Source organism: Syngnathus scovelli, chromosome 2 (assembly GCF_024217435.2).
Source record: "Syngnathus scovelli strain Florida chromosome 2, RoL_Ssco_1.2, whole genome shotgun sequence".
In the NCBI taxonomy this organism is placed as follows: domain Eukaryota; kingdom Metazoa; phylum Chordata; class Actinopteri; order Syngnathiformes; family Syngnathidae; genus Syngnathus; species Syngnathus scovelli.
In genome coordinates this window covers 16797385-16819823 of record NC_090848.1, presented here as the reverse complement: position 1 = coordinate 16819823, position 22439 = coordinate 16797385, and the positions used below count along the sequence as shown (strand labels likewise).

The 22439-nt window shown below is 42.6% G+C and overlaps 1 protein-coding gene and 1 non-coding gene across 6 annotated transcripts in view; one reads left to right on the top strand and one right to left on the bottom strand.

The window, feature by feature from the left end:
* The window catches only part of LOC125988751 (vitamin D3 receptor A), a 61856-nt gene extending 57666 nt beyond the window's left edge, over positions 1-4190 (bottom strand). For 4 of the 5 annotated variants that reach the window (XM_068649818.1, XM_049754373.2, XM_049754375.2 and 1 more), the window contains exons 1-2: positions 3998-4163; positions 3079-3256 (exon numbers count right to left, since the gene is read on the bottom strand). The gene's annotated coding sequence lies outside the window, so the exon portion shown is untranslated. Of the gene's footprint in view, positions 1-3078; positions 3257-3997 lie in introns of all 5 variants that reach the window. The other variant, XM_049754372.2, reaches the window with a different exon arrangement.
* An 18091-nt stretch (positions 4191-22281) lies between these two features.
* On the top strand, positions 22282-22353 carry trnaq-uug (transfer RNA glutamine (anticodon UUG)). Its single transcript has one exon. It is a non-coding gene; the product is annotated as a tRNA-Gln (tRNA).
* The last annotated feature ends 86 nt before the right edge of the window (positions 22354-22439 follow it).

Sequence of the window (22439 nt, the reverse complement as noted above, 5' to 3'; positions counted from 1 at the left end):
GTGTTCAGAGCCAGTTTAGTTCTGGTTCAATAGTGAACTCACTGTGCACCAATTTGGCTTTTCATGCTCGGTGGAGCCCCAACAAACCAACACAATGTCATTGTTTAAGTGCTGGGACTAATTATCATGCAAATGCACCCAAATGTGCAAGCGTGTCCGTGTTCACACTCATACAAACGATGGATCACAACGCCAGGCAAGAATTTTCAGTTTAATCAAATCAATTGGGGGACTACATCTTTGACTAATTATACACATTAAAGCTCAACATGCATAACGATCTCCCGTGCGCAAGCAACGGGACCCGTCTCGTGACATTCAGCTCCTTTTATATATTCCAGGTGTTCAGCTTGCTTGTCATCTCATTTCTCAACATACTTTGAAGATGGAAAACAGATCAGCTGAAGACTAAATAAAAGCATACATGGCATAAATAGTTATATTAGAAAATAATTTGTACCATCAAACTTAATTAGGCAAGTCAATATGACTATTTTGGTTGTGCTACTAAGCGAGGCCCATCTGCTGCAGGTCCAAATGATTTTATATTATGAATTTTAATCTAGCATGACATTATATTACAAGGGGATCAACATACAACTTCATACAGAAAATGGACTGTGCCCCCTTTGTGGCTCTGCTGGTACCATCGGAAATCAAAGAACTGATAAGCGTTTGACAGCCAGCAGACTCGCAACTAAAACTGCTACAAGGGAGCTTTTGTATCAACTGCTGTACTAGATGTGTGGCCTTTACAATCAAGAATCACCACAGTAAAGTGACATACATTCCATCAAGACTTGGGCATATCAGACTTCATTCACTACGACGATTGTTAAGACTTGTCCTGGACCTTTGTGACGTCACCGCAGTATGGTGATGGTGAAGAGGAAAACTATGACGACAAGCAGAGACTGGAAGTAGCTTAGCAACAAGATCTACCATGTCTCTGCCTTCACTGTACAACGCAGTAAAAAGCAAGTCAAGGCTGTGACTAACTTCTTTTTCATTTAAATGAGTCAAGAATGCTAAAACGTGAACCTGCTGGCTATCTGTCACACCTGCCAGGAGGTCAGTTAACAATTCACTGTTAGTGGTTAAGTTCTTTTTACATGTATGTATCTTTCAAATTACGTGCACACTTAAGTGTTCAACGTTGATAAAGGTTTACCCTTGGAATGTGGTAATGGAACTTTTCGTTATTTCTTGTGTCCAATTGCAGTCACCTTTGGAGATTCCTGTAATAAAACAGCATTGGTTGAATTTGTCACACCTTGGCACTATTATAACTTACAATTACACTTAGAGGAGTGCAGACATGCGGCAAGGCCAAATAATCGTAATTTGGATCACTACCAAACTGCAACATCCGATTCAGTCTCAGAACTTTGTCCGGGAGATTCATGCATTATTCAAAAGTAGAAAAGATGTCATAAAATGCCTTCTACAGACAGATGACTTTTTGTGCTTTGAAAGTGTGATGTAAAGATAACTATGGCAGATGTAATCGGAATTTACATTCACCACATTGACAGGTGAAAAAACTGACAAAATCAGAAAAAGGAGACAGAGAATAATGGGGAGGAAGCTTTTCAACAAGTCCAATGCTGACTATGAGGCCTGAAAAGTGCTTATTTTCTTCCAAATATGTGGCTCTAAGACAGTGGTTCTTAATCTTATTGGAGGGTACCGAATGGTGATCCTGAAAGGGGGATCCTTCCATCTGTGGTCCCTTCTCAAGGTTTCTCATTTTCCCCTGGCAGGGGTTTTTTGAGTTTTTCCTTGCCCTTTTGGGAGCTTATGATCAGGGGATGCTTTGAGAATAATTGTCAATTTTGGCTATGTGAAGCCCTTTGAGACTGTTTGTGATTTAGGGCTATACAAATAAACTTGACTTGACTTGACTACCGAACCCCACCAGTTTCACATGCGCATTCCCCGAACCCCTCTTTAGTGAATACTAAAATTATTTTTTTCAAATTCAAGACATAGATGTTTTTTACTGGTGCACAAAATGAGCCATGCATGAACATCACCTTGAACAAAGCACATAATGCACGAACTCCCAAAAATTACATACTTGCAAATCAGTGTGGCTTCTGCTGTTGCGAGACCAGTTCAGATATGCCTCATCACGAATTTACACGACATTCAGGTGTGTTCGGACCTCCGCAGTGGAGGCTCTGCCGAACCCTTGAGATCGACTCACCGACCGCCTAGGGTTCAATCGAACCCAGGTTAAGAACCTTAATATTTGTGGGTTATGTGTATGGAAATAAAACGTGACAACAGTCACATTTTTTGCAGAAAATGAACATTGGTTAAAAATATAAATTTTTTTAAGTCCAATATTTTGGGGGTCTGAATTTTTCCCACAACTGTTTTTTGAAAAGGTCAACTGTTCAATGAGATAAATGCGGGAGATTTAAAGATATGTGTTATAAATAGACAGTCCTAGGAAGGAAACAGCAGCATTTGGGCAACCAATATTACAAGTGGTGTAAATGATTTGTGGGAAACACTTTGCAGGCCCACGTTTTAAACATACATGTCCAGTTCATAATCAAAACAAATAAGTGTCCTTGCCACGACAACAATTAGAACCTTGAAGAGAAGAGAATTAATCCAAAAAATGGGGCGTGTCCAACCTACTCCGCTCACGTCCACGCGCAATGAATATGCCTGTTGTCTCGCAGGTTCTTACAACCACAGCAACACTTTTTATTTTCCTCACACGTTCAAGTCACAATTGCAACCATGCAGCTGGTTGTTTCTGGTAGTGTTTCTCATTTGCAGAGGCTGTTTCGCGCTTCAGCCCTGCTGCACACGCGCACGCAAGTGTGGAATGTGGAGGGAAGCAACACGACAATAACACCAGGCACACACAAAACACAACAGACCTAGCGTGTGCTGGAAACTGTGCGAGTGTGTATCTGCAATGCGAAATACCACGCGAGGCTCTCCCTTCAGCGTGGAAACAAAGAAAAAACGCAAGGCTGCGTGATGCTGTTCGGACCATGTGCAAGCAGCGTGCACGATAAACCCTACAAGCGTGTGCGTATACGGGATTTTGCTTACCTGATGCAGCATATCAACGTTCACTCTGTGCAGAGGTAGCAGAGGGTGGAGGAGGAAGAGGAGGAGGAGGAAGAGGGGGGCAAAATTGTTGTGGTGGCCAAAATTTCCGATCCAGTTGAAGGCAATGGATTTAAGGAATTCTCCCCGATGAAAAACTTTTCCTCTGGATACAACCAAACTGTCAAAACAGAGAAGAAAAGTGAGAGTGAATCAGACAGAGTAATGGTCAGTCAAATGGGAGGGGAGGGGACACAGGGGGTGGGGGGTCGCGTTAGCCCCGATGACGCCCCTTTCCAACATGCATGCAAAACGTCATTTAAAATATAAAACACATAAACTCTCACACACACAGTCACACAGCACACGCACATATGCATAGTGAGACGCTCAGGGAAGAGAAGTTGCACATGACGCAACATTTCACCTTTGACATAATATCACGCTGCGTAGTGGTCCAACTCCCCCAAAGAAGGGTCGTCGTTCACAAGAGGGCTTCACCCGTTGTCGTAATCAAAACACGCTTTTTTTGTGCCCTCAAGTCAGGGATTTTTGGGGTGCGCGCGACCACGGACGGACCGAGGGACGTCAATAGGGATCGCACTCTTCGCGAAGCTAGCAATAATAACAAACAACAGTGCACACCGCTAGAATGTCACGTCTGCATAAAGCCAGGGCGGCGGAACAGTGAAATGGCCACCAGGCAATGATATTACACCCTGGTTGACTGCGTGCATTGTCCCTTTGAGCGGCGCGTCAAAATATAGCAGCTCGCTCAAGACCAGTAACGACACCTAGCACACTTTTGGTTTGCCCCGAAACAAAACCGAAGGCAAAAAAGAACTAAATGCCAATGCGGGTTCGGAGTTAAAACACCTCTGCGGACAATGCAAACGACGCTTAAAAGTGTAAAACAACTTACATTGATCCTTACGAAACGGTGCATTAGTGCAGTGTTCTGGTACCTCTTAATGTTGCTGGACAAGCGCTTCTCCAGTCCGTGTCCCGCCCCCTATGTGGAGTACACGACATATCTATACATATCTATAATCTCCAAGCGTCCAATCACGGGTCTTCACTGGAGAACGAGCTCTTCTCTCATTGGTCGAGAGACTGCTCACTCTAGTATGCGTCGCCAGCTGTCTCCCACCCATATAGGGGTGTGTCGTGACGTCACATACAGACTGCGCTGGGTAAACAATCTGAGACAAAAAGGATCACAAAACACATCATTTATTGCCAGAAAAAGGCTTTAAACTGCTCTATCAAAACAAATAATTTCTTTGTGGAGTATACAAGAAATAGTGTCACAGTGAGCGTTTGAGTTTTGTGTTTGTTTTATTGACATTGTTAAATTTTAAACGTATTTTGAAACTGCATTGCCCAAATTAATTATTTATGATTTACCTATATATAATGGATGAAATTTTCTGCATCCCCTCTCCGTCCTGACAAATGCTGGAAAGTGATAGTAGAGTGTATACACAGTGCATGGCAAGAACATACATCCCCAGTATAGGTTTCATGCTCCTCTAAATTGAATCCCAGGTGCCCTAGAATTTGAGAGAAAATATGTTTGAACACCCCTCCGTGAGTTGTCACCTTATCGTGGTGGAAGGGTTTGCGTGCCCCTATGATCCTAGGAGCCATGTTGTCGGGGGCTTCATGCCCCTGGTAGGGTCACCCATGGCAAACGGGTCCTAGGTGAGGGGCCAGACAAAGCACGGCTCACAGAAGCCCCTCATGATGAGTAAAATAAATGGACTTCGTTTTCCCTCGCCCGGACGCGGGTCACCTGGGCCCCACACTGGAGCCAGGCCTGGAGGCGGGGCTCGAAGGCGAGCGTCTGGTGGCCGGGCCTTCGCCCATGGGACCCGGCCGGGCACAGCCCGAAAAGGAAACCTGGGTCCCCCTTCCCATGGGCTCATCACCTGTGGGAGGGGCCAAAGGGGTCGGGTGCAGTGTGAGCTGGGCGGCGGCCAAAGGCAGGGACCTTGGCGGTCTGATCCCCGGCTGCAGAGGCTGGCTCTTGGGACATGGAATGTCACCTCTCTGGCTGGAAAGGAGCCCGAGCTGGTGTGCGAGGCAGAAAAATTCCGACTAGATATAGTCGGACTAGCCTCCACGCACAGTTTGGGTTCCGGTACAAGCCCTCTCGAGAGGGGCTAGACTCCCTTCGACTCTGGACTTGCCCACGGTGAGAGGCGTCGAGCAGGTGTGGGTATACTTATTGTCCTCCGGCTGGGCGCTTGCACATTGGGGTTCACCCCGGTGAACGAGAGGGTAGCCTCCCTCCGCCTTCGGGTGGGGGGACGGGTCCTGACTGTTGTTTGTGTCTATGCACCAAACGGCAGCTCAGAGTACCCACCCTTCTTGGAGTCCCTGGAGGAAGTGCTGGAGAGCGCTCCTTCTGGGGACTCCATCGTTCTACTGGGTGACTTCAATGCTCACGTGGGCAATGACAGTGAGACCTGGAGGGGCGTGATTGGGAGGAACGGCCCCCCGGATCTGAACCCGAGCGGTGTTCTATTATTGGACTTCTGTGCTCGACACGGATTTTCAATAATGAACACCATGTTCAAACATAAGGGTGTCCATGTGTGCACTTGGCACCAGGACACCCTAGGCCGCAGTTCGATGATCGACTTTGTAGTTTTGGCCTGCGGGACTCCGGAGGCAGCTGACAGGTACCGGATGGCCAAGCGGAACGCGGCATCGGCGGTTGCTGAGGCAAAAACCCGGGTGTGGGAGGAGTTTGGTGAGGCCATGTAGAATGACTTCCGGACGGCTTCGAGGAATTTCTAGTCCACCATCCGGCGTCTCAGGAGGGGGAAGCAGTGCAACGTCAACACTGTTTACAGTGGGGATGGCGTGCTGCTGACCTCAACTCGGGACGTCGTGAGTCGGTGGGGAGAATACTTCGAAGACCTCCTCAATTCCACCTACGTGCCTTCCATTGAGGAAGCAGGGCCTGGAGACTCTGAGGCGGATTCTCCAATCTCTGGGGTCGAAGTCACTGAGGTAGTTAAAAAACTCCTCGGTGGCAAGGCCCCGGGGGTGGATGAGATCCACCCGGAGTTCTTAAAGGCTCTGGATGTTGTGGAGCTGTCATGGCTGACACGCCTCTACAACATTGCGTGGACATCGGGGACAGTGCTTCTGGATTGGCAGACTGGAGTGGTGGTCCCCCTCTTTAAGAAGGGGGACCAGAGGGTGTGTTCCAATTACGGGGGAATAACACTCCTCAGCCTCCCCGGTAAGGTCTATTCAGGGGTGCTGGAGAGGAGGGTCCGTCGGGAGGTCTAACCTCGGATTCAGGAGGAGCAGTGTGGCTTTCGTCCTAGCCGTGGAACAGTGGACCAGGTCTACACCCTCGGCAGGATCCTCGAGGGTGCATGGGAGTTCGCCCAACCGGTCCACATGTGTTTTGTGGACTTGGAGAAGGCATTCGACCATGTCCCTCGGGAGGTTCTGTGGAGGGTGCTTCGGGAGTACGAGGTGCCGAGCCAACTGATAAGGGCGGTTCGGTCCCTGTACCACCGATGCCAGACAGAGTCTGGTCCACATTTCCGGCAGTTAGTCGGATTCGTTCCCAGTGAGGGTTGGATGCCCTTTGTCACCGATTCTGTTGATAACTTTTATGGACAGAATTTCTAGGCGCAGCCGAGGCGTTGAGGGGGTCCGGTTTGGGGACCTCAGCATCGCGTCTCTGCTTTTTGCAGATGACGTGGTGCTGTTGGCTTCTTCAGGCCGTGATCTCCAGCTCTCGCTGGAACGGTTCGCCGGGTGTGAAGCGGTCGGGATGAGGGTCAGCACCTCCAAATCCGAGTCCATGGTCCTCGATCGGAAAAGGGTAGAATGCCCTCTCCGGATCGGGGATGAGATCCTGCCCCAAGTGGAGGAGTTCAAGTATCTTGGAGTCTTGTTCACGAGTGAGGGGAGGATGGAGCGCGAGATCGACAGGCGGATCAGTGCAGCGTCGGCAGTAATGCGGACCCTATACCGGTCCGTTGTGGTGAAGAGAGAGCTGAGCCAAAAGGTAAAGCTCTCGATTTACCGGTCGATTTACGCTCCTACCTCACCTATGGTCACGAGCTATGGGTCGTGACCGAAAGAACGAGATCCCGGATACAAGCGGCCGAAATGAGTTTTCTCCGCAGGATGTCCGGGCTCTCCCTTAGAGATGGGGTGAGAAGCTCGGTCATCCGGGAGAGACTCGGAGTAGAGTCGCTACTCCTCCACGTTGAGAGGAGCCAGATGAGGTGGCTCGGGCATCTTATCAGGATGCCTCCTGGTCGCCTCCCTGGGGAGGTGTTCCGGGCATGAACCACCGGTAGGAGACCCCGGGAACGACCCAGGATACGCTGGAGAGACTATGTCTCTCAGCTGGCCTGGGAACGCCTTGGGATCCCCCGGGATGAGCTGGATGAAGTGGCTGGGGAGAGGGAAGTCTGGGAGTCCCTCCTAAAGCTGCTACTCCCGCGACCCGACCCCGGATAAGCGGAAGAAGATGGATGGATGGATGGATGGATGGATGGATGGATGGATGGATGGATGGATGGATGGATGGATGGATGGATGGATGGATGGATGGATGGATGGATGGATGGATGGATGGATGGATGGATGGATGGATGGATGGATGGATGGATGGATGGATGGATGGATGTTTGAACATACTTTTTGACGACAAACATTAGCCTCGAGTTATATAGTTTGTTCAACCGTCCCACCTCTCCCTGACTGGGCTTTGAGAGCATGAGCACAGAGCAATACGCTGCCTCCACAGTCACAATGTAAGTACCTGTCTGAAGACAGAGTATGCGGAATATTTCTTAATTTCCATCACTAGTTCTGAGCATTGACTCGCTCACAACAGAGAGAAAGTTGCTGTTGTGACAAATGTATGTGTTCAAGCGGAGGGCTTAGTGACAAGCAAACTGACTGAATGCACATTCACTGTTTATTTAATTATGTATTTGTTATATTATTACTGGGAGACAATCACCAGATTTCCTTTGGTGTTATCAATTTTTGATCTACCTCTTTTAAATTTGGGGTCTGACTGTGAATTTCCTTGGCGGGGTTTCTAGTTTTTTTGTCTTATATTTACCACATAAAGGAAAATTATGCGTACGGAGTTGTTTCTCTGATATTCAGCAAATGGGTTTGTTCACCATTGAAGCCAATGAAAGAATGAGCAGTTTTATGTAATGAGATGATACAGACAAAATTAAATAATGAAGTTACACAAGTGAAAAAAAATCCAGTGTGTTGGGTAAAAACAAAGATGCTTTCTACAAATGATGATTTACATTGCTTCATGTACACTATGTTCCAGTAAGCATCAAGAAGGTTTGAGGGAATCACTTTCATTTATAGAATACACTCTCGGTATTTGTTGTTGTTGCAACGTTTGGCTTGTCTCATCAGGTGTTGTTGCCACAGCGAGTCTCTCTCATGATTTGTTTGGTGCAGTTTTTACCCCAGATGCCCTGCCTGATGCGAGCCATCTATTTTTTATCCTGGCTTGAGAGACATTGCATAAATGTATATTAACAATTGAAAGGGGAGCTTGCATTCAAACCGCTAGCAAAAATGAATGTAGTCTCACTTCACACGCTCTTCTTCCAAAGTAGCCTGTAGATAAGCCGCACACCCGTCACTGGCAACAACTTCCGGATCCACGATTCAAGTTAATTTTACGTTGAAAGTGTGACATATTTTCAAAATGGATCTCCATGGAATTGAATTCTAATTTCTAGGTTACGTAAGAAGTCTGGATGGGAGAATAACGGCATCTCCAAACCAAATTGATATTATTGAAAATGACTGCCAATCTTGTCTTTTGAGCTGCATAATAAACTGCTTTTGTTTTGGTCTCGCAATTTTTTCCAGGGCTACAGAACACGGTGCAGCACGCAAATGTAAATGTATAGTGCTACTGATTTTAACAATCTGCACTATACATTTACCCCATTAAGTGCTGGGTTGCGTGATATGTCTTTGCAGCCTGTGTGTGTATGTGTTGGAATCTGGGCCATCCCTTGTGGCTTTGTGTCTGAGGGGCGGATCAGTCTATATGAGGGGCACCCAGGCTTATGGGCGGGTTTACGTAGGGGGCATGCACACACACGTACACGGAACGACAAGCTTCTCATCCTGCGCCAGCGTATGTGTGGTTTCCACAGTGTAAATAAACTCCAATATAATAGGAAAAGTTGACACCCTGACTTTAAAGTGAGCACAAATAGCTTCTGTGACACACTCTTCCTCACGGTGTCTTGGCTCTCTCCATCCCACTTGAGTGCCGCCCCCCTGCTTGCTACCGCACAAACAAACACTCACTCACTCACACACACGCAAACACACACACACACACGCACACGCACACACACACACACGCACACAAAACACACACACAAAACACGTTCTCTACTTGAGTCTTGGAAACAGCTGGAAAAGCAAATAGTCCGGCCAAGAGTTGGCCTGCTTGTTCTCACACATGACTGGACCATTACTTGGATGAATGCAGCCCTCACACTGATTTCCTCGGTCGCAGTCGAAATGCGCGAGCGCCGCAACAGCACACATCTAAAGGAACACCGTAGCCATTCCCTCGCTCTTTCGAACGTAGTTGAGGCCACACGCAGGGATCACACGCTCGTGTCAGACTTTGATGGCCCTCACTTGGGTCTCGTCTTTCCCGAGAAAGACATCATCAACTTAACACCTCACAACAAACTCAAACCCATTCAGAATTCACCGCAGGTTTGTTGGATTCTGTCCAGCGAGGCATGAGGGAATCGGATAGCTGGAAAATTGGGCCAGTAAGTCAGTTAATAGTGCAATACACAACACAGCGGTTGGATTAGATCGCCGCTGCTTCCTTATCTTTGAAGCCAAAGTGGAATATTAGTAACATAAATATACATGCTAGGGAACCTCTTAAGTCAAATGCCCCAGAGACCAAAATATTTGAGAAAAACCTATGTTTCTCTAACCCTAAACTAAAACACGGGTCACTGTCAGAGATAGCGCTCAGCGAGACAGAAAAAGTTTCCGATTGCAAAGCCTCACTTATGTGATCGACATCGACTTGGACTGATCCACAGACTTTGATTATGATTCGAAACAGAACGGTAGGTAACCATTTAGGAAGATGACCAAAATTTGAATTTGAGTGTTTGCATAACATGTCGTTCACCGCAACGAAAATAACAAGAACAGTTTGTAAATGTCATGTCGTTGCCAAATAAGACAACAATTAGCTGTGCTTCTTCCATTTCTTTTCCTCTAACTACTAATCTTTCGCATTTTTTGGACAGCCTGGAAGCACCGTGACCTCGTATTCCCTCCAGCAGGTTGGTATTAGTGCAAGCACAGATTATTATGCGTGCGGTGTGCTGTGTCGAGTACATCACACACTGTCCGAGCAGTAAGGACACACTGTGAGTTTTCTTTTTTCTTCCCCCCTCATTATGTGTGGAGCTGTTCACATTTTGAAAATTGGTTAAAAGGTAAAAACCTTTGGAGGAAAGGGGGTGTTAATTCAACTTCCATTTATTCTCTTGGACAAAATGTGTTCTAAATCTGAACTGTAATATTCCCGTGAGCATACTGAGACCTAGTTCATTGCGGGGGTCAAAAATTTGCATAAAATGATCTGGTAATAGCTTACCATTTTTCAAGTTGCACAGGTAGAATGAACTCGTCAAAAAAATGTAACAGACACACTAAGTGCGAGGAAGGGAGAAGGGACAAGTAAGCGCATGGCAACAGTGCCTGATGATGATTCCATTTAGCAGATGCTGGTTTGGAGCCAGGGCCTATAAGCACATGTCAACATCGTGAAGCTAAAAAAGGATTTCCCCTCAGACTTCACCTGTTGGACACAGAGCAAAGTGTGTGTTTGCAAACACTGCCCGTCTCGCCTGCATTGAAGGAATTAGCACGGGATGAGTTCCAAGTCCACAAACATTTGGTATTGGAAAACACGCAGACAAACAAGATGCCTTTGACACAAGAGAGCACAGGATGGAAGATTGACACTTAATATTTGACACCTCTCAAGGCAAATTGATGTTTTAAATTTCATAATTTCATTTTTCATAAGCATTTGCATAATGGAAGCGCTTCCATTACACTACAGGTAAAATGTGATGATTGGTGAGGCTGATCATTCTTCCGGCTTTACCCTTTAGTTAAATGTCAGCACCATTATGCTGACGTCATTGATGATGTCTCCAGATACGTATATGAAAATGGTCCTGCATCCTGTATTAATGCATTCTAACAATTATTTCTATAGTTGTAAAGGGCCTAAGTCATGGAACATTTTACTTGTCAAATTTGACGCTTACATAAACAAATTGCATCTGTCAAACATTACCACACAGTTCATCTTGCGAGATCTGGGAGGAATAGATGCAAATGGATTAATTGCTTTAATTTAATTGCATGCGATGTGGTTATCAAGCCTAAATTGAATCGTCCTGGCTGATTTTGTGTCTTTGAACTGAGCATCTGAAAAGCAGCTGTAAGCAAGCACACCAAGAGCTGCCAATGTGGCAGAACATTTTTCAAAAGACACAAACGAAAATTAGTGTGACGTAAAATATACCCGGCAATGCTTCTGAATGATCCGAGGGCAAACTTGGAGCCGAACAAAACACGACTTTGATGCCGCAATCTGTCACAATGCGTGCACACATAATTGAGCAGCAGCTACTTGGGATCTTAAATGAATCAGTTTCGTATCTACGTATTATTCACACTCGCTTCACATGGAGCATACATGCAACACATCACACTCAAGACTTATATAATTATCACTAGGACTTTTTTTTTTTTTTTTGGGGGGGGGGGGGGGGGAAATCTGCTGTGCCCTAGCACTGCTTCCCAGAGTGTGGAAAAGAAACATCCTTAGTTTAAAGAAAAGCAAAGTATTTTAACTCATGGATGTGCCATTTTGGTGTTTATGTTGTCACACGCTAACACTAGGGAGGAAGCCCAGAAAGGCAAGCTCAGAGAGAAATTTCAAGTAATTAGCAGATGTTTAAGTTGACACTTGTTAGGTGGACAGGAACAAAACTATTTCTATTGAATTGTACTGTTTCAATTGACCTCTTGAATACTGTTACAACGATCCCATAATAAAAAATGTTGACGGCATGTACAGTTTTGCATTTTCAAGATTTCCGTCACTACCATGATTTAACACACACTGATAATTTAAGTATTTTTATTGTTAAATATTAAAATATGAATAGAAAATACAAATCTGACCTGGGGGTTAAGTTTAATTAAGATGTCATTTTTAAAAAAAATTATAAAATTCAGGTGCTTTGACGGCGCCTTGGCTGCAAGAAGAAGCAACAAGGCCACAGACAAGAGAGACAATGGAATGCTGCGTCCTCAGCTGACCACCGATCAGTGCAAAACTGTTGTGCAACACCCCCTTTTAGTTTTTCTTTTTTTCCTGCACAGTTACTTTGGCCTTAAATTTATGGCTTCATGGTGTATTTCATCCAACACAAGTCACGTGGCAACGACATTCTCGCCGCTCACTGATCAAATAACAACGTTGTTTCTCTTTCTGTCTCTGTTTACTGCTTGTTTATGCTCATGGCTAACCACTTGCAAACACCAGCCCACCGCTACCCACCACCCCCATGTTGTTTTTAACCTTTGCCCTAGTGTGCTTTGTCACAAGTTATGCAGAGACAAACGGCAGTTTCCGATGATTCGGCGCGTGTTTGCAAACACCGCCACAGCAGATGGTGGAGAAAACATACTTATTCTGCCTGTGTCCATTCACAAGCCACATTTCCAGCAACTAGATGGATCCTCAGATGGCAGCAGCACCCAGCGAGAGAATCCCGAGTCACGTGCTCGACACCAGCCATTAAAATACAAACTTGATGTACGAAAAATGAGCTTCAGGCTGAAAATGATTGTCTGGTGCACAGCCCCGCCCCACCCCACACACGCATGTTTTGTTTGATTTAGTTCTTTTGATTTCAATCTCAATGAAGAGTGAAATTATACACTTTGACTCATTACACAAATCTGTTCCCAAACACCGAGTTTTTCTTGTTGTTCTATAAAATGCTGCACGAACGCATTTTTTTTCCCAGCAGGAGAGATGCAAGCAAGCAGAGAGCGGTACTGTTTGTGCTTTTATTCCTCTCAGGAAGCTATCCCAAACCACCGGGCTGCGGAATGTTTATTTAGTAAAGGGCCACACAGAGTGTCTGAACACAAATTATTTTGTTGATCACCGGAGTCCGAAAGAAGTTTTCATTTAAAAATCCGGTGCATCCGTCTGTGCCTCTGTATACGTCAAACCACTCGTCTTGGACACACACACAAAAAAAGTTTTAGAGAACCTCTTTGGATAGGTGAAAAGGCCAAACGACGACACAGAAGAAGTTTCAACAAAAACAAAGAGCTGTTGGTGAAAAAAACTACAATGATATGAACGTTATTGATATGGAATGATGTTGAATATCTGGGATAAGACGAAAGAATATTGGTGCAATATGTGGGTAAGATATTCTTGAATTTTTTTATGTGGTTAATTGTGGGAAGGTTGAAATTAGTTCCCAAGGTGAATTAAATGAGCTGAACATTTTGAATTAAGAATGGGATAATTATAATTTACTATTTATTTAGCGAATGCAAAGTCCCTAAACCAAGAAGTTGCCTCCTGGTCTGCTGTATGGAGTGTGACTAACTCTCCTTCAGGAAACCCTCCATAGAGGAAAAACTTCTATGATGTGTTCCATAATAATAATAATAATAATAATAATAATAATAATAATAATAATAATAATAATAATAATAATAATAATAATAATAATAATAGAGGCGGCACGGTGACGCACTGGTTAGCACATCCGTCGCACAGTTTGGAGGTTGTGGGTTCGATTTTACCCCTCCGGCCTTCCCTGTGTGGAGTTTGCATGTTGTTTGCGGAAGACGGTCTAACCCCTACCTCCATGATTCCTACCTTTATACTCTTGGCCTCTGTCTCTGCCAGTCTAATATGTGACCTTGCAGTCTTAACTGAAATCTGTTGATTTTATATCCAATACATTAGCGGTCAAAAGTTTGGGGTCATTTAGAAATGGACCACCATTTTTTTTTTTAACGCTAGTGTATATGAATTAAAAAAAAAAAAAAACTCAAAGGTTCCACTGTATTTTCATAATATTTATTTTGGCTTATAACGCAATTGTACTCGCCACTGATGCTCTTGATGACCTCACTTTTTGTAACACACATTTATGTCACGCTGAGTGTCGTAATGGGCTTCATCCAGAGATCATCATTAATGGATCTTTTTTTTTTTCTCTTTTACCTGGTTGTCATGTCAAACTTCATTATGTAGCCTATAGGCTTCAGTTCATACATAAGCAGAGCCATGTGATAGGGATCACAACATCCTGCGGCATTGTGCTAAGCTGTACGATTGCACCAGCACCAGCATGTGACTCCAGGATCATGTATGTGAATAACAACGGCGATATGAGTTCTTTTTGAAAATATGCACCGAGTAGCCTAAGCTCGACTTGCACAATTTATTGATAGCAAATACTGGACGGAATATTCTGCTTTTTTTTTTCTTGCACATCTGTTTAATATCACGTTGACAGTGTCAATGACAAGGGGACATTGTTCTCTTTGTAAAGGCAGAATATTTGACAAAGCTCTTGTACTGGATAACATAATAAGGGAGTGACCCTAATGTTGTGGTTGGTTAGTGTATATATATATATATATATATATATATATATATATATATATATATATATATATATATATATATATATATATATATATATATATATATATATATATATATATATATATATATACTATATATAAAAAATACATATATATATATATTTTTTTTAATACATGTTGGTGTTTTTTTCTTTTGTTTTTTTACTTGGAAGTTAGAATTAGTGCTTTTGACCAATAAATGAATTGATTCAGGTGTGGTTGTTTTTAAAGTACACCATGAATAAAAGTTGAGTGAAATATGTGTAAAAGTGTAAAATCCATCATAATCTGGAGATTTCCGCTGCTTTTGTTTGACCTGTCTGCTGGTGTATTTGGATAGAAAAAAAAAAGGGGGAGAAAAACTCACTGGAACCCAGACCAGTGACTGCTTAGGAGCCAGAGTTATACATAGAAAATTACACAGTGGCCTTCCAACCTCTCTGGCCACTCTCTTTTTTGAAAAGATACAAAGCAACACACGCACACACACACACACACACGCACACACACACACACGCACACACGCACACACACACACACACACGCACTCACGCACACACACGCAGAGATGGTCTTAGTTGATTTGGGTTATGAGTTAAAATTTAATTTCATGTTTGTCAAGTTGGGAAGGAACTACAATAGATTATAAAAGGGCTCTTATCACATTTACATAAATACACATTTTCAGATTTTTTTTAATCAAATCGTCCAATAGTCATTTATTTTCAACCATAATGTTGTTAAAGGAGGAATTTTAAGTTGTATTAATATGGCCATGATGGTGGTACTTGGAGAGCTATATATTTTATTTGGTACTTGGTATAAAAATTTGGAGAACCTCTGCTTCGATGCATGTAAACATACTGACTGTCCCTCGCTGTGTCTGTATGAGCGGTGAGCTGTTATACAACCAAGACTGACTTTGGATTTCTAATGTTTTAAACATCTATTTTTTGGTGATCTCCACTGTTGTTGTGCCTCCTCAGGTGAAGTAATAAGCTCCCTGACACGTCTAAGTTAAATCATTCATGGGAGTGGGGAATAGGGGCTTGTTTGTGTGTGTGCATCACTGCGAGACACAAGCTGGGCCAATCTGTGAATAAATGTTTATGGTGATCTTTAAAAAGAAAAAAGAAACAAGTGTGGGAAAAAGAAATGAACAAGAGGAAGTCTATGGGACGGGTGAAACTTTAATGCAAAATAATTAAATTAACATGTTCAATGTGTGCCAAGACAATTTGGCGCAGATTTAGTCGTCTCCTTTACCCCCTTTGAGGTAAATGTTTAACTGACGAGTGTCTGCTTGCACACTGCAGCACACATGAGAGGGCGACGAGGAAGGAAGAAGATGCACATGATTTGACCCAAAGTGAACTTTGTACACACACATGATGATTATTTGATCCATGCATTGTCCAAACCGCACATTCAGTTCTCCTGCAGTGGTGTGGTTTTATATTTACAGCTCCCTCATGTGCTTGCTCATCAAATCACTCAACGATCACGCGTACGCTTCTCATTTAGCGCCCTCTTCATCTCCACTTCTGATTAAAGCAAATAATGGTGAGAATTTGTTAATTTGACTTTTGTCTATTTTCTGTTATAGTTTGGCAAAGGAACTTTGAGAGGAAATACGATGGCGGATTGTCATCCATTGCGTCATTAGCATTTTTCGACAGCATAGGTCATGTTTTCCAAACCACACTTAATGATCATCCATTCATTTTCTACAGTACTTGTCCTCCTCTCGGTTGTGGGCGAGATGGAGTTCATCCAAATTTATTTTTTCCAGGGTACACCCTGGGTTGGTGGCGAATCAATCACAGCACGTACAGTGACAACTAGAATATTCACTCCCAGTATTGACGATCCAGAATCTTGAAAAAAACTAACATGCAAGTTTTTTGAATGAAGGAGAAAGAAAACCCGCACAAACAAGGAGAGCGCATGCAAACTTCACACAGAAGGGCCAGAGTAGAGACTCAAACCTGGAATCTCACACTGAGCTAACGAATTGTTTTAACTGGATAAAATTGTATGTACAATTGCCACGTCATTTTTCTCCAAATAATAAAAATGGATTCCTACCATTTTGGAAAAGTGCTCTTCATTATATAATGAATAACCCGTTTATATCGTTCTATCAAATAGAAATGATCTATTAGAAATGTGCTCCAGTGATAACTTGCTGAGAATGTTTGGGTTTGGTTGAATCATTTATTTTGGAAATCAAACCAAACGCAATTTCTGGTGAAATCACACACTTTCTTCAGTGTTCCCACATCATGCACATGTGTGCTTCAATTGCTAGCTGTCGGAGGAATTTTGGAGGAAAACATCTGTAGATATTCCAGCCATTCACGCCTTTGGTATGCAATGTACTATTGAGAACGTGTCAATTAAAGACAGAATGGTCTATGTTGGCCTTTTACCCCACATTCCTCATTATGCATCATCACACTCTATAAACCCAAAGGTGGAGGGCCTTCACCCAAGAAGCTCTGATCAAACATACTCGACCATCTAAGGCTACACAAAGGATATTTTAATAAAACAGCCCAAAGCTAAGTGCTAATGTCTAACCTCCTCCTCCTCCTCTGATTGCCTCAGTAGAATTTTATCATAGTCACACATGTCGGGGTCACAGATCTAAATACACACTCTTTATCTTTAAGAAACATAAGTCAGCCTCATATGTCAGGATCTTCTATTTTTACACATTCAAAATTATAAGACATCAGTTTGTGGTGGTCATTGTAGACCATAATAAGATATTAGCTTCTTCCCGAGACTAAACCAAGACCGCTGGCTTCCTGAACTAGGTCCTCACAACTTCCCACATTGTCACAGTTTGGTGGAGTGAATGACCCTTCCCTACTTTGCAACCTCGGTGAGGACAGGAAACATGGTTACTCTGCTGTCTTTAAAGAAAACAAAGAAGGATTTTCTCTGCTCAAAAATTTTAAACTGTAAACACATCTTAATGCAAGTTCTTAATAAGAAATCGTGCCAAGTTAATTCCAGAAAAGCTCCTGCCGCCAACATGTGGCTTTTTTTGTATAAAAAGCAACATTGATAAACACGTCGTGTTAGCAAAACAAGCATATTGAATGATATGCATGACTTTTATTTCGTGACGGCTCTCAGGAAGTCGAAATTGTCAGCAGGTAACATCTAAAATTTTTATTGTCTGAACAAAAGAATCTGTTTATTGCATGACTTTTGTTTCCGTTGATTCACGTGGGTTTTTATTGCTGTGTGTTTTCACACCAGCCACGCACCCATCCTTGTCAAGTGATGCAATATGTTTCCCCACAGTTCCTTGATGGAAATACTTCCTACTTTCCTTTACTCAATTACTACAACATAATCTGGGCAGCCACATATCCAACATACCTCAACAAATTACTCATCTTACAAAAGAAGTTCCTAAGAATAATCTCTTTTTCAAATAGATATGAACCATCGGCACCACTGTTTAGAAATTATTCATTATGGCCAATTGATAAAGTAAACATTCATCAAACCTGTCTACTCATCCATAAATACATATATAGGAAACACTGTTTGTTTCTGATTTTTGTATCGTGTATCTGTTTATGTATGTATACATACACACTCGTATATATGCATATATAAATATGACAAATTAATATTTAGCTTGTTATGCTTTTGTTTATTTACTTATATATATATATATATATATATATATATATATATATATATATATATATATATATATATATATATATATATATATATATATATATATATATATCTTGGATCGTGGCTCTCACGCTCGCTAGTCCTCGGCCTCCTTCTTTACATCAGAGTACATCAGGGATAAGGCCCCAACGGATGACGTGCTCAGTGAATGTCTCAGACAATGGGCATCAAAGGAAGATGAGGTGCTGGAGGGACCATCATGGGAGGACAAGCCCCTACATGGGATGTACCACCGAAACATAGCTGAAGTAGCTGATATCCAGAAATCCTACCAATGGCTAGAAAGAGCTGGTCTGAAGGACAGCACAGAGGCACTGATCCTGGCTGCACAAGAACAGGCCTTGAGCACCAGAGCAATAGAGGCCCAAATCTACCACACCAGACAAGACCCCAGGTGTAGATTGTGCAAAGAAGGTCCTGAGACAATCCAGCACATAACTGCAGGGTGTAAGATTCTGGCAGGTAAAGCATACATGGAGCGCCATAACCAAGTAGCTGGAATAGTGTACAGGAACATCTGTGCAGAGTATGGACTGGAAGTCCCAAGATCCAAGTGGGAAACACCTCCAAAGGTGGTAGAGAATGACCAAGCCAAGATCCTCTGGGACTTCCAGATCCAGACAGACAGAATGGTAATGGCGAACCAACCGGACATTGTGGTGGTGGACAAAGAGCAGAGGAAAGCCGTTGTGGTTGACATAGCCATCCCAAATGATGGTAACATTAGGAAAAAGGAACATGAGAAACTTGAGAAATATCAAGGGCTCAGAGAAGAGCTGGAGAAGACCTGGAGAGTTAAGACTTCAGTGGTACCTGTGGTCATTGGAGCACTAGGGGCAGTAACCCCCAAACTGGAGGAGTGGCTGAAACAGATCCCAGGAAAAACATCTGACATCTCAGTCCAGAAAAGTGCAGTACTAGGAACAGCAAAGATACTGCGTAGAACCCTCAAGCTCCCAGGCCTCTGGTAGAGGACCCGAGCTTGAAGGGAAAAAGAGACCACCCACGGGGTGGTTTTATATATATATATATATATATATATATATATATATATATATATATATATATATATATATATATATATATATATATATATAACAGGAGTGGAGCTTCTTACAAGCCCTAGGCTTCCACTGTTATTGCTTTAATAATATGTGCTAAACAATAAACTAAAATTAAAATAATGGTAGTTCTGTTTAACAGCAAAAAGAAAAAGGGCAAAACAACACAGAGTAGTCCAAAAAGTTGTAAACTCTTTCCAGAATGAAAACACAAAAGCAGCATCCAGATTATGTCAAGCATGCGTTCTTGTTTCGATGGTAGTATTGTAGGAAAATGACCTCATTGCCTTGAGGACAAATGAATATCGATGATAATTCAGTCCAGATGCATTTATCACTTCACCATCTGATCAATAGTGGCTCATGAGCTTGCTTGAGTTCTGGGATTTGCTTTTTTTTTTTCTCCTAACAACATAAAAGCTTTGAATTTTTTTTTTAACAATATGAGAAAATCCTATTGAAGAATGTTGGGCTATCAGTTTGTGACCTCAAAATAAAGTGCACTTGGGTTCTGGAGCAGGATAATGATCCAAAACCACCAAAGTCAACTTCTGAATGGCTTTTGAAAAAATAATGTAGGTTTGGCCTGGTCAAAGTACAGACAGAATCCATCTGAAATGCTGTGGCATGACTTTAAAAAGACTGCTGATTCTTGATAATCCTTCAGCGTTGTGGGATTGAAGCAATTCTGCAAGGAAGAATGGGCCAAAATATCTCCACTGAGATGTTGATGAGCAAGACTTGTTGCCGGTTACGAAAAACACTTGTCCAGTTGTTGCTCCTGAGGGTGAGCCAACAACTTATTAGGTTTAGGGGACAAGTACATCTTCACACAGGATCAATTATCTTTGAATATCTTAAATAAAGTCACCCTTTTAAACCTGCATTTTAAATTTGTTTGATGATCTTAAAGTGTGGAAATTGCGAAATATTAGGAAATGTAACTTTGTCACTTCGAGCATGAGATATTTGAACACAAATGGTGAAGCAATGCATGTACACTGACAATAAAACAATACACAAAGGCATACGTTCTTCATGTCTGTGATATAAAGATTGTGCTAACATGCAGGGGAGTAACTTTTGACTGTCTCCATTTATTCCAAATCACTATTGTATTATAAAGCATATTATCACCGAACCCCATTCTGGTATAGGAATACCTGACTGTATTGATTCCATTTGTATTCTTAAACAACCAAAGTCCAAACATTGGTCAAACACCAGCTCGGTCTTGACCTGTCAAATGTGTGTTTGTGTGGTCTTATACAAGTCAAAAGGAGCTTGGGGTCAAGTAGGACGGGTCTACTCACGTGTTAGGGATTGTGAGGACAGGGCTGTGTGTGTGTGTGTGTGTGTGTGTGTGTGTGTGTGTGTGTGTGTGTGTGTGTGCGTGCGTGCGTGCGTGTGTGTTGTGTGTGTGTTCCCATTAAGTTGTTGCTCCAGAGCAAGCTGGAAGGACATCAGGTTACCATATCCTTGCACCACCTTGCTGTTATTGTGGGGTGGATAGAGAGAGCGAGTTTATTGCAATTGCAATCCTCACTTATGTTAAAAAAACACATCTACAGCTATAATCATAAACCATGATTAATGGATATTTCTACTAGTAGTAACACTAGTAAAAAAAAAATCAATGCAGTAAATATTTGCAAACTTTTTGCATGTTAAAACATAATTGCATTACATATTTATATTTAAAATCACAGTATTTGACTGTAAAAACTAAAATCAGACAGATTTTGCATAATGTATAATTTGAATGAGAATTATAAACAAAGCAATGGTATAAGTGTGTTGCAACTTTATTTTCTAGTTAGGTTAAGGTTTTCAATTGGTTTTCAGTGAAGTATTTTCCGGTGACACACGAACGCAGCCTTGAAACTGGCCTTTGTTTCCATAGCGACGTTTTTTTCCCTCATTGTGCCAAAGTATATATAATATATATGCCTATAAGTAACCATGGAAAGTTTAAAATGGGCTAATACGTCTTATTTAGTGATTGCTTTGGTATTTTGGAGCAGATAGTGGTGGTTGGGTACCGCCCAAAATAATGATGTGATAATTTACCGCCCCCACACGACAATAGTTAGTCATCACAAGCAGTGGCGCTTTATCGTTCAGGATGAGGCGGGTGAAAAGTTGTTCCAAAACGGTGCCATCCAAAACCGGAAGCCAAAGTAGTTTACACAAGGGCGATCCACTCTGGGTTCTTAAAGGAACTTAGTAACAGTTTTTTTGTTGAGTTGTCCTAAGTGGCACATAAAACATGTGATCTGCTGTTTGCATACACGATCACGGATTGGTTTTAAAGACTTTTATGTCGTCTTCACGAGTTCACGACATGGTCGTGTTTCTGAATTCCTTGGGGCCTTTAAAGAAGTCATGCGGAAATTATGTATGATTAGTGATAAATGGGAAAGCGAGTTGAGCGCGCCGGAGCGTGGAATGTAATCGTTTTCGTCGTGTTTCAAATGTTGACGTAACTAATGCACTCCGGCTACGTAATAGCCGAAAAGGCATGTTCAAGGGATAATTTAGTCGTTTGATATAGTTTAAAAGTAAACATTCAACGTTTTTTTTTTTTAATATATGTATAGTGTTGTCTATATTTCCGATTGCCCCATCTGGTCCCATGGTGTAATGGTTAGCACTCTGGACTTTGAATCCAGCGATCCGAGTTCAAATCTCGGTGGGACCTCGTCTTTTTTATAGCATTTCAAAATGGTCACCCCTCGCTTGTACTGCTGCATGTTACTTGGATTTGATATTCTGAATAATAAGATT